Source organism: Octopus sinensis, linkage group LG1 (assembly GCF_006345805.1).
Source record: "Octopus sinensis linkage group LG1, ASM634580v1, whole genome shotgun sequence".
NCBI lineage: Eukaryota > Metazoa > Mollusca > Cephalopoda > Octopoda > Octopodidae > Octopus > Octopus sinensis.
The window spans coordinates 52,301,135-52,315,403 of record NC_042997.1 but is presented as its reverse complement, the minus strand read 5'-3'; the positions used below and the strand labels follow the sequence as shown (position 1 = coordinate 52,315,403).

The 14,269-nt window shown below is 34.7% G+C and overlaps 1 protein-coding gene across 1 annotated transcript in view; it reads right to left on the bottom strand.

Moving 5' to 3' along the window:
* LOC115214034 (notchless protein homolog 1) overlaps positions 1 to 14,269 on the bottom strand; it is a 240,657-nt gene that overhangs the window by 170,868 nt on the left and 55,520 nt on the right. The gene's annotated exons all lie outside the window — the stretch shown is intronic.

Genomic DNA, 14,269 nt, shown 5'->3' with positions numbered 1-14,269 from the left:
CTCATTTCCCAAACCTTCTAGCAAATAAGTATGGCTTAAACCTTCTTCTTTTGGACTCTCTCCCTGCATATATTTCCTCTTTGTTATTACTCAGATGAGCTTTTTCTTTTCTGACTCTTTGGTCTTGGCAGCAATATGAAGTTCATGCACACACCAGTCAGCTGTTATGGGTTATTAGAGTTAGAATTAGGAACTGGCAAGTTCTGCAAGGCTTACTTTGTAATGACCATTTACTGCAATACTCTGACGATAACATCTTTATAAAAAAGGAGTCCGCTTTGTACAAAAATCATCTTCAGTTCCGCATGTTCATACCAACATTCAACAACTGACATTAATTATTAACTGAATTGGTCTCACCCAGAATCTTGATTTTCACAGCTCTACAATCAGACTAAGTAATAAATATTTTTGTATTTCTTGCCACATAATCTGTTGACACATTAAATTATGTTGTCCAGAAGACACAAACAATACAGGCAAAAACTAAGTTCCCACTTAACTAAATACAGAACACTGTTTTCATTTACAAGTGTGTGCTTCAAATATTCTCAGGTAAGGCATGAGTGTTGCAACTCCAAAATTGCTTATTTTTTCTAAATCTTTTTTTGCAGATTATCCTCTTCAATGGTGATTATGACATCATAGCTAGTTTTGTTTTTTTGCATTATTTGCAGTTCATGTGTCTAAGATGAGCCAACTATCGCTGGGGTGTTTGGGTGAGTTGTCTACTATGAATTTGATTCTCTGGTGAATGAAGTTAGGTGATCTTTTTTGTTGATATTGTTTTGCAAGGTTGTTTTAACTATATAGTGTATGCCATTTACTAATAAGGAATACTTAATTATGGCTATATATATATATATATATATATATATAAAATAAATATTAGGGAATAAAGCCAAACTTACAGGGAAAAATCAGATTTAGGATTGAATCCAATTTTATAGTAAAATATTATATTATATTAAATTAGAGACAAAACCACTATTAGGCAAATCATACAATGAAAAACTTAAGCCAATACATAAGATTATTTAATTTATATTATTTAAATATATAACAAAATTATAAAAAAAATTTGTGATATATTAATTATATTTTTTTAAATAATTTTGTTATATTTAAATAATATAAATTAAACAATCTTATGTATTGGCTTAAGTTTTTCATTGTATGATTTGCCTAATAGTGGTTTTGTCTCTAATTTAATATAATATATATATATATATATATATATATATATATATATATATATACTGTAATGTTTCTGGCTAGCAACAATAAATAAGGAACTACAGTTTTTCCATTTACATTTTATGAAACCCATGGTCGACATTTAGTCCACGGGATCTCTGCTTTATCACAAAACAGAAAAATAAATATCTAAATACCAAGTTTTAGGGTGTACAAAAATAGCTAAGAAAAAATTAGAAAACATCATAATAAATTATGCAAATTAAGTAAAGTCATGGGATAAATTAAAAAGAATAAGTAAGAAAGTAGGCAAAGCAGAATCAGGGAATAGCAACAACTTCAAGAAGTAATGTATATTGATACCACTTCCAAAAATGAAATAGTTCATAAATTCAGGAACATGCTAAATGAAGAGAAATTTTAAAGCAATTGTAAAACAAGATAGATCCATTAAATCAGTTAAGACCTATCCATCTAAAGGGCACCTGTGGTAGTAACAATTGCATAGATGGCAAATAAATACAAAAATACTGTAAAACTAGAAACACTGCATACCATTTGAGACACTTAAAAGGTAAACGCAAGAAGACTATCACGACTTATATAGAGGTAAGAGCTGTAAGGTAGCAGAAAGAATATATGAATGCTGTTGTAAGTACAAGGAAAGAAAACCAATGCACTCACTTGACCCGACATTAAGACAAATAAAAAAAAAAAAGGGTGTGACTATATTAGGGACTCAGAATGAATTGAGAAAGTATGAACAAAATAATAACCCCACAACCACGATATGTAGACTCATATATACATACATATATATATATATATATATATATATATATATATATATATATATATATATATATATATATATATGAATAATGTGTGTGTGTGAGTGCGTGTATGTGCATGAATTTGTATAGATTGGTAAGATAAATATTTGTGCAGAAACAAAAGCCATTGAAAATATCTGGTGAAGTAAGGTATATTTTAATTGCTCATATAGTCAATCAGGTAATAGAGGAAAGTTTCAGAACCAATGACAGGTATAGCAGTATCATTGGCTTCTACATGAACAAAGAAGAGACTCTAGAAGGAAACTATCAGGTTGAGTAAAAAGTAAGCAACGTTTTGAAATATGAAATTCATCACAACATATTTCAACAATGCAGAAATTTCATTCATCAAAGTAAGTACTATTGCAATCAACACATTTTTGCCAACAAATTACAAGTTTGTTTATTCCAGTAACATAAAAATCTCGAGTTCTGGAGCTGATGGACTCTTTAAAAGCACTTTCAGCATCGGCTTGATTTTTTAACTCTTTCTCTTGCAGGAAACCATCAAGGTGCTTGAAAAAGTGGTAGTTGATAATAGAAAGGTCTGGGGAATAAGTTTGGTGGAGAAGAACTTCGTAGCCAAGTTCCCTCAACTTCTGGAGCGTCATTAGTGAAATGTGTGGTCGAGCATTGTCATAAAGAATGATTGGCCCTCTTCTGATGACCAGTCTAGGAGTTTTTTTAATTAGGAGTTTTTTTTTTTTTGTACAGAATCTACTTTTCATTGCAAGTTACAATATAGTCGAGAAATGGATCAGTTTAGTTATGGAGAAGAAGTGGTGAGCAAATTTCAAATCTGTGCATTTTCTGATTTTCATTGTCGAGCTTTTTTGATTTTCTGATCACATGCAGATGGTTGCAGGTAGTTTTCTGGCTAACTTGAAGTTATTTTGCCAGTTCTCAAGTGGTTTTACATCAATCTTTCTCAATTACGCTCTTTAATTAACTGTCATTAATGACAGATGGGCGTCCACTATGCTCACGATCTTCAAGTCTCAGGTTTCCACTGCAAAATTGTTTAAACCATTTTAGAGCTGACCACTCACTGGTCATTTCCTCACAAAATGTTTTGTTGATATCTTGAGCAGTTTCAGCTGCTTTACATCCTTTTTGTGAAGTTGAATAGCAAAATTGCTCGAATATCACACTTTGATAGTTCCATTTCAGGTGAGTGTAACAATACCGAAAAAATATCAATGTTAATTTATTGATGTATTTGGGTAAGTCTATGTCTGTATTATAAGACAATTGCAAAAAATGTTTTAAAAAAATTCAAAACTCTGCAAAAATCTGGTACAAATTCTTCATGGGTAAAAACATTGCTTACTTTTTACTCAATCTGATAGTACAGACATTAAACTTAAGAAGCAGGTTAGGAAAGTAACAGAAAGAGTTAAAGTACTTTTTAAGAAAAGGAATTAGCTTAGAAGAAACGTAGTTTGGATTTGTGCCAGGACAAGATACCACTGGTACTCTATCTTTCTAGTAAAACAACCACAAAAAGATTTCTTAGAGTGAAGGGTAAGCAATATATATAATATTAATTGACCTAGAGAAAGCTTTTGACAGGATCCAACACTCTGAAATTTGAAGGTTGCCAAAAAAAGTAGGTATAGATGAATGGCTTGTGAGAGCCATACATATGCATAGAGAAATTATCCACAAGATGACAAATAACAATGAGTTCAGAAAAAAGCATTTAGAATACTGTAGGCATCATAAAAGTTCACTTCTGAGGCCTTTCCTGTTATATCGAGGTCAAAAGAGGGGAGTAAGTCAAAGATAAGCTCTAAACAACTGAAATGAGAATTAAATGAAGATTCACAAAATATGGGTATTTGATATATGAGTAGATATAAGTGAATAAAGATATGTTATGAGGAAACTGTAACTGATTTAAAAGAGTTAAAAGTTAATAGAAGAAAAAGAATGAAGTTAAGCAGTTCATATTTTAAAATTTACTATATCCATAGAAGGATATTTGAAGGAAATGAGGATTCTGTAGCAATAACAAAACCATAAGAATTTTTAACATCATCTAGCCCTGCTATTACAAAAGTATTAAGATTTAAAATGAGAACTAAAACAGAGCCTTAATGGACTTAGATGAATGAAAAAGGCAGCCTCTATGCAACTACTTAACTTGCTAGAAGTAGCAGCCAAATTTTCCTCAAATCAAACTCTAGTGTCTTAAAAAATAAAGAATACATTAGACAATATATACAAAAGGATGAGATGGCCATGCATGATTTTAGCTCTGCTCATCCAAAGGTTGATCTGGGGCTAGACATCACCATTTATGCAGTTAGAGCATAAAATTTGCCTGCACATCATCACCATTACTACTGTTTTAATATTTGTTTTACCATATTGGTTAGTATGGGTTAGATTGTTATACCTTCTCTCAGCTTTTGAGGCTCAACATTCTGTTATCATATCAGACTTCATCACTCCTCACATCTCACATGCTATTCTTCTGCAACAGTGAGATTTCCTCAACCACTATCACCCAGCACTCGGCTATTGACAATAATACCAGCAAATTTGTTGTTGGAGATAACACTTTTATCAGAGCATTGGACATTTTGTTAAAAAAACCCAAAAAAATCCAAGCCTTCACAGTATGTTTTCATGTTTAGATATAAGTGCTTCTTGATATAGTAAAAGTAACCATTTAATTTTATCTGAGATGAACATTCTATCTCTTATTCATGCTTCTTATTTGATACTCCTTTGGAGTAAAATGTTGCTTCCTTTATAGTTCTCTTCTATACACTTTGTAAATCTAAAACCATAAGAATAAAGAGAACATGATACCAAAAACAAAAATAAAGCATGAGGTCACCTGCCAAACTATTTTGTATATGAAAAAGACAAAAAACAAATGCAAATAGATAAAAATAGATGAAATTAAATTGAATCAAAGAACTTTGGTACTTAGGAGAAGTCAAGAGCATTTGTACAGAATCCTGAAATATATTCAGCAAACAGAAATCTACTGGCTTCATGGTTAATTAAGATACGGAAATGGCTTCCACACAGGCTGAAGTTTTAAGCCTGAAATTCTATCCAACAGACATTAAAATCTAATAATTTATGAACACATTTCTTTTTCCTATTTTTCAACCTGATATTGCTAAAATAATTAAATACATAATCAAACTCAAAACTAACCAAATAAATGCCATACAATTATTGGTTTCAACTTCGACACTTACCTGCTAAAGCCATTACCTTTTGGTAAAGATGCTAGAAGAGCAAATTATATTGGACCAGAAATATAAGGAGATCTTTAAAAGTAATTTACACTCATCTACTACTCAATATCACCAACAATTTGATCATTAGTACAACAATAATACTTAATGAGTTTGACAAATGTTTGTGGTGAAAATGTACAATAAAGTCAATCATAATTATAAGTGCATATATATACACACACACACCACACACACACACACACCGTCGTCGTCGTCATAGTTTAATGTCCGCTTTCCATGCTGGCATGGGTTGGACGATTTGACTGAGGACTGGTGAACCAGATGGTTGCACCAGGCTCCAATCTGATCTGGCAGAGTTTCTACAGCTGGATGCCCTTCCTAACGCCAACCACTCTGAGAGTGTAGTGGGTGCTTTTATGTGCCACCGGCACGAGAGCCAGTCGGGCAGTACTGGCAATGGCCATGTTCAAATGGTGTTTTTTACATGCCAACTGCACAGGAACCAGTCCAGCAGCACTGGCAACGACCTTGCTTGAATGTTTTTTTATGTACCACTGGCACAAATGCCAGTAAGGTGACACTAATAACAATCACGCTCGAATGGTTCTTTTTATGTGCTACTGGCACGGAGGCCAGTCAGCAGCTCTGGCAACGATCACGCTTGGATGGTGCTCTTAGCGCTCCACTGGCACGGATGCCAGTCATTGAATTTGATTTCATCACATGCCTCAACAGGTCTTTGCAAGCAGAGTTTAGTGTCCAATGAAGGAAAGGTACGCATAAGTGGGCTGGTTACACCCCTGGCATAGGCCACGGGTTATGGTTTCACTTGGCTTGCTGAGTCTTCTCAAGCACAGCATATTTCCAAAGGTCTTGGTGACTAGTCATTGCGTTGGTGAGGCCTAAAGTTCAAAGGTCGTGCTTCACCACCTCATCCCGGGTCTTCCTGGGTCTACCTCTTCCACAGGTTCCCTCAACCGCTAGCAGGTTTATTCAAAAAGAAAGAATAGATTTCAAATTTCTTTTTAAAACAAACGGTAAGAGACACAAACATATTCTACATATTTTTTAATAGGGAAAGGTTTAAAGTTTACAGCTGGACATGATCAATTGAATTAAGCCTTAAATAAAATAATATTTTAATTTTGTTTTAATGTTTCATTTTGTTCATTTTATTTAAAGTTGTATAATTTTCATTTGTGTAACCCCTTAGAAAATGGCAATGCTATAAGAAAAGTCTTTTTGTGTGCTGCAGTTTGAGAAATGCAAATCGATTGTGCAAGTGCAACATGAATTTCACTGCCAATTCAATAAAAATCCACCTTGTTACAAGGTTCATAAGGTCAGTTTCCTAAATTCTGTGGCATATGGACAGAACAGGATGCCTAACTGTTTTTGTCAGCTGAGTGGACTGGAGTAGGATGAACTATAGTGTTTTGCTCAAGAACACAACACATTGTCTGGCCCAGGAATTGAAACTGCAATCTTACAATCATGAATGCAATACTATAATCACCAAGCCATATGTCTCAACACACACACTTATATATATATATATCAAACATAATCATCCATGCCAGCTCAAGCTTGTTTGATTTAGTATGTCCCTGACCCTACACTGTTCTCTATCTTCTGTGTAAATCTGTCTGTCTGTCTGTCTATCTATCTATCTCTCTCTCTCTCTCTCTCTCTCTCTATATATATATACCATTCCATCTGTACTCTGATTGATCCCTGTTCCTCTCTCTCTTGCTCTTCCCTCTGGCTAGGTAACCATGTATCTCCTCTACAGCAGCACATCTGTTTCTGCCCTCATTTTTGATCTCTCTCTCTCTCTCTCTCCTTCTCTTGCTCTTTTCTCCAGCTAGGTAACCATGTATCTCCTTTACAGCAGCACATGTTTTAGCCCTCTTTCTTGTTAACTTTCTCTCTGGTTGGGTAATCATGTATATTTTATAAGTAGTACGTTTAGTTTACAAACAGAGGATTCAACACATAAAATACAAAAAATGGTGTACATATAATGCTGCAGAAGTTATACATCTTTGTGGCATTGCACTTACCAAATTCTGATAAATGCTTTGGTATGAAAAGCTAAACTATTAAAGTAACTCCTGTAGTATTGTCAGTTTACATTAAAAATATAAATATGCACACATACACACACACAATATCAAGCTATATTCATCCCAATGTTTTTTTACTTTTTTTTAAATCGTATCATTTAGTTGTTGGATGTGCCAGACGTTATACACATGTTATGTTTATGTGCATGCAAGAATGATCAAAGCATTATGAATATAACTATGAATGGTAATAAAGTCTGTAACTGAATAGAGAACTGCATTTACACACTGATTTTTTTTCTTTTCCCACTCCAATATGCAAACACATTTGCTGTTTGTGAAATAAAAGCAATTGTCGAAAATCCACTCCCTTGTGTATTAGCCATAGCAGCAAGTTGTATGCTCAAAGCAAGTCCTCTGCAAAGATTTAGTCAATGAGGATTATTAATGTTGCCCACACGGCAAAACCGTTATATATAAAACTGATATATTTAAAAGGCATTTTTTATGAAAATTTTCCTTCAACTTCATTTTGCAATCTTTTCTAACTTTAACGACATGTAAGGAGGATATAAGTACAAGCCCAACAGAAATATATATATAATACTTGAAAGTAAATATTCAATAGGCAAATGATTTAATGCTTTTTTTTTTTCAGAGAGGGAGACAGGCAGAAAAATTGTGCTGCAGATAAACACAATTAGGTTTGCTACGTATAAATATACATCATCATTATCATTAACACCCTTTGTCCATGCTGGCATGGGTTGAACAGTCTGAGCAGGGCTGATAAGCTGAGGGGCCGCACCAGACTCTAATCTGATTTGGCATGGTTTCTACAGCTGGATGCCCTTGAGAGTGTAATGGGTGCTTTTATGTGCCACTGGCATGGGTGTCAGTTACCATGACACCAATATCTTCCACGATGAAGGCAGCAAGCTGGCAGAATTGTTAGCATGACAGGCGAAATACTTAGCAGTATTTAGTCTGCCATTACGTTCTGAGTTCAAATTCTGCCTTTCATCCTTTCAGGGTTGATTGAATAAGTACCAGTTACGCACTGGGGTCGATATAATTAACTTAATTCCTGTCTGTCCTTGTTTGTCCCCTCTATGTTTAGCCTCTTGTGGGCAATAAAGAAATAAATATCTTCCACGACTATGATTTCACTTGGCTTCATGGGTCTTCTTCTCAAGCACGTTATACATATAGATATATATAGGGATACAGATACAAAAACTGGATATATTCTGAAGATAAACACATATGAACTAGCATATGGATACTTATATTTACTGACAAATACAGAAAACTAAGGAGAGGATGCATAGCTTTTTTTAAAACTTGATAGTTGTTTCTGGGAGCTCAGAATTATGTAATATTCAAAATGTTCATAATTAGCTGACAGAATGTGCAAAAAGTCATGGACATGCAACCAGTAGATGGTCACATAGAGTCGTTACCATAAGACCAGCCTCCTTCATCAGGAGGGGAAAAAATGGCAAATAGCTAATAGCTAGACACTTGCCCATGATGCCACATAGTGGGTTTGAATCTAACACCATATGGTTGGAAAGCAAATTTCTTAACCACACAGCCACATCTGCACCCAAACATTCAAGCAAGCCTACCTGCCTGCCTACCTATCTATCTACCTACATACATTTACATACATGCATACATTTGTTACCTTGCTTGGAAACAAGTGAAGGTAGTAGAAAATCTGCCTCAATAAACTTCGTCTGATTCATGCAAGCATGGCAAGGTGTATGTTAAAAATGATGATGATGAATCAATGATTGATATACAAAAGTTGCTGTTGTTGTGCAACATCTAACAAACTCTCTGCAGACCTATGGCAAGCAGGTAGTCAGCTAAAGGGCAAAGGCATGACAGTTCCTATTGTTACTCATATATAATTATCATCATCATTCTCATCATTGTTGTTTTTGAGTCACACTTTTCCATGCTGGAATGGGCTGAGTGAGACATTGAGGTAGTACAGCTGGATACACTTCCTGTCACCAACATTACTTGTTTCACAAGTAAGGTATTTTAATTCCATTCATTTATACACATTATATTGCCAAGATACAGAATGTACTGTTTACAGTACAAAATATTGGTTTCAAATTTTGGCATAAGGCCAGCAGTTTCAAGGGAAGGGGTAAGTTCATTTACATTGACCCCAGTGTTCAACTGGTACATATTTTATCAATCCTGGAAGGATGAAAGGCAAAGTTGACCCTGAGAGCATTTGAACTTAGAAAGTAAAGTTGGAAGAATAAACATTTTTTTTCCGGAACAGTAATGTTTCTGCCTGCTTGCTGCATTGCATAAAAAAATATTACAGGAATAATCATTTGCATATGCACATATTCACATGCACACACACAGGCATACACACAGGCATACACACATACATGCACATACATACATATCATGTGGTTAAAAAGTGAATTTCATTACCACACAGCCATTCCTGTAATGTATTATGTAATTTCATTTACATACTTTTTTACTCTCTTTTACTTGTTTCAGTCATTTGACTGTGGCCATGCTGGAGCACCACCTTTAGTCGAGCAAATCGACCCCAGGACTTATTTTTTGTAAGCCTAGTACTTATTCTATCGATCTCTTTTGCCGAACCGCTAAGTTACGGGGACGTAAAGACACCAGCAGCAGTTGTCAAGCGATGTTGGGGGGACAAACACAGACACACAAACATATACATACACATATATATATGACGGTCTTCTTTCAGTTTCCATCTACCAAATCCACTCACAAGGTTTTGGTTGGCCCGAGTCTATAGTAGAAGACACTTGGCTAAGGTGTCATGCAGTGGGACTGAACCCGGAACCATGTGGTTCATAAGCAAGCTACTTACCTCACAGCCACTCCTATGCCTACATAGAATATAAATTGTAAAAATATCAATATTGATGATATCACTATACTATAAGTTAAAATAATTCTTCTTCGAGGCAATATATATTCAACTTCCAACTAATAAAAGAGAATAACAGAGCAGTGGGGAAAGTTGAAATTTAAATTTGAACTTTAATCAAAGTACCAGGGGAAAATTAGTTGATTGCTTGAAATACATTTTTCTTTTCCTTTTTAACCGTTTAACATTCAGATTACTGTCAGATATACTGCTAATTTATTCACATTACTTTGAATTAATCATGCATTATCTCATAGCTTCAAGATTTAAATAAAGCGATTGTTTATTTTTTAGAATGACATTGTAGGGTACATGTGAGAGGTCAGATCTAGCCACTTTGAATAGAAAACAGAATGTTTGGGCCTGATATGGTAGTTTAAATGCTAAAATGTTAAAGGATGTTCTTTTCACATTCTGTTTGGATCTCTACACACGTACACTAACAATGACTTATTGTGTTATTGTTCATTTGAACTGAAACTATAATTCTAAGCTGAAGAATAACAGATCCCATTGTTCTTTTCAGTTCTTTCATGTTTGCTGAAGTTGATGCCAATTAGTATTTAAACTGGTCAAAGCTGGCTCTTATTATTCTACCTGTTTTACGTTCAAACTGATCAGATCTGGCCTATCCAACCTACCCTACAATATCATTCTAAAAAATAAACATTCACATCAGCAAACTCTCAAAGATATGAGATAATGTATGATTAATTCAAAACAAAGTGATTAAAGAAGCATTACATTTGACAGGGTCGTCTGAATGCTAAAGGGTTAAATTAAAATACCATAGGTTGATGCCTGTAGGAAAAGTATAACTTGAGAAAGTGTACCAGTGTTGAAATTCTGGGAAAGAGAGAATTAAGTGAAGTATTTTGAATGGGACTAGCAGGTGAAACATAGTAGGGATGATGTGATAAGAGGTGAGTACCAAGTTTGGGCTGAAACAAAAGTGGTACCTAGCTTGCTAATTCTGAAGAGCAGAGAGCTTTGTCATAATGATAAAAAAGACAGAAATGGTCGTTGTCATAATGATAGAAAAGACAGAAAAGACATGCTGTTACATTCTGAGTTCAAATTCCGCCGAGGTTGACTTTGCCTTTCATCTTTTTGAGGTCGATAAATTAAGTACCAGTTATGCACTGGGGTTGTTGTAATCGACTTAATCCCTTTGTCTGTCCTTGTTTGTCCCCTCTATGTTTAGCCCCTTGTGGGCAATAAGTAAAAATAAATAAGAAAAGACATAAATGGTAGAAATAGCATGTCAGTAAGTCAGTGGTTGCATTATATTGAGTAATTAGGAATTTGTTAATCAATCAGAGAACTATTTGAGTGCAATTAAAAATCTTTGTATGTGCAGCAGTTGTTCCACCCTACTTATATGGATAGTACTCAAATGTGGGTTGCACTGTAATATAAGTACTTTCTGACTCTGTGTTTGATATGCAGTTTTATCTTTATTATTTACTAGCAGTATCGCCCGGCATTGCTCGGGTTTGTAAGGGAAATAACTATATAAGCATTTTTAGAGAGTTACTTCCCTTATAGATGCCAATTCGGGCTTTCTTAGCTATTTCTGTTTTGGTGTCTTCAAGCCATGAAGTCGTTGTTCTAAAAGAACGCTGGTCTCCTTGACAACGCTTTACGACGTTGATTTCCTTACACTCCCTTCCCCACAGCTTCATGAGGGAGGGAAGAAGGGGGAGAAGCAAACAGGTGCAGATGTGAGCGTGGACGCCAACTCCGCCGCCATCGACACACGAAAAATTATGCATTAAAATGGAATAAAAAATTATGTTAAATTATTTTTAAAATCGTAGACTCATCGTAGACGCGCGCTAATACCCAGACGGGCTCGATATGAATCACGACTATAAGATACCCGAATTTGGTTAAACTGCACCGCAAAATGTGGGAATAGTTAGGAATCTAAATCGAAGGGGACAGACACTCACACAACTACAGTTTTATATATATAGATATGTGGTCATCTGATGCAAGAACAAGAATCTGAATAAACACCTTAAAGAAACAGAATGAAGAAATAAATGTAACTGAAGAATTTACTGTACTTGGTTGCAGTATATTTGAGATGATGAGGTGTAAGTTAGAGAAAGGGAATTCAAGAAGGTATTTATTAATGTAGAAACCGGAATATTAAAGAAAAGTGTTGCATGTAACTGAAATCCCCAATAAATATTTATGCCCCTGTGTTCCTAATAAACTGTCAGGTTCTTTGTCAAATTCAACTGAATGCTTAAATACATCCACCTGGGTTTATTTCCAGCCTTATATCAGAAAATTCTTCCCAGTGATCTGTGAGAATAAATAAGCATTCGTTCTCTTTGTGAGTTTGGAATCATAGTTTCAGTTCAAACAAAGAATGGTACAACAGGGCCTCAGTAACATGCGTGCACAGATTCTAATTTAGAAACCAAAACATTGTATTAGTAGAACTTAGTATGAAATGATTAGGGTCAGATCTGAAAATATTCCATATCATAAACAAGATGATGAAGATTTGACACAGATGGAAAATGGCTGAACTGTAAACCCTCCAAACAATGCAGGTCCAAAAAATGCAAATAAATAAACAAAATCAATGCTAAAATGTTTGTAGTGATGAGATGTATAATATATACTCATTTGTGTTATTTGCTCATTACATTTCTGTTGAGTCTCCATCTGCTCCCCCTCGTCTCATCAATAACTTCTCATCGTTTTTATCATTTACCTCTCCACTCAACCTTTCTCTTATTCACTGGACCGTGCTGCCCATGTAATGAAGGATAGCTTTCAATCTGTCCATATTCAAACACCTTTTTCCACCATTCCTATCTCTCTCCCTCTCTCTACTATCACAATGCTCAGTTAATGAGAAATTGCATTAAGTCTGTTCATAATCAATACACTTCCACCAGCCCCCACTATTGCTAACCACCACCCTCTCTTCCCACCTCACTTGTTATTGATATCCATTGTCCATCTACATGCCTATCACTGACACACTCTCTTACTAGCAAACAATCCGTTTCTGTACTATTAGCCATCACTCCCTCCCGACATTCATCTCTCTCTCTCTCTCACACACATCAACATTATTATTATTATTATTATTATTATTACTTCCTTCTCTTGCTCTTTATTGTCTTTTCCATTGTTCCCTCCAGTGCTGTATCTTTCATTACTCTTTTCTCTAGCATCCTCTCATACCTCAGTTTCTCTTATACTATTGCCTTTTTCACTCTCTCTCTCTCTCTCTCTCTCTTCTATTCACCATGCTTGGTCATGTTATCTTGAGCAAAAGACACATTGTACAAAAATGAGGACTCTTTAGTCTTGAGCGATACAACACAACATCTCTAATGTTAGTACTATGATTAAATGTGCCCAATACACTCTGCAAAGCAGTTGGTAAATGAAGAGAGACAGTGTAGAGCTGAGAGAAGCCTTTAGTTTTCCTCAGGACTGGACAACCTCTCCAGTATTGGTGCCTTGATAAAATTCACTTGGTATATTCTGTAAAATGATTAGTGTTAAGAAGGGCCTCAAGTTATAGAAACCAAGCTGAAAATGGTACCTATAAACAAGACATGGTTTTTTGACCTATCAAGGGGAACAATAATTCTGAACAAAAACTAGGTTGCATCATGATAATCTGTCCAACCCATGCCAGCTAGGAAAGCAGATGTAAAATAAATAAATGCATATCAAAGAATGAACTGGATCTTATACATAACAAAAGTTTTTTATGTCTTCTACAACACTATATGTATATATGTGTGTATATATATATATATATATATATATATATATATATATATATATATATATATATATATATATATAAACACACACACACAGACACACACACACACAGAAGACCAATATCTTCACACTGTTTTACAGTTACTTCTGGCTGCAAGTTTCGAAAATGACAATAGTTTATGACACAAAATTATAGAGAATCTATGATCAATATCAGCAGAGATATAA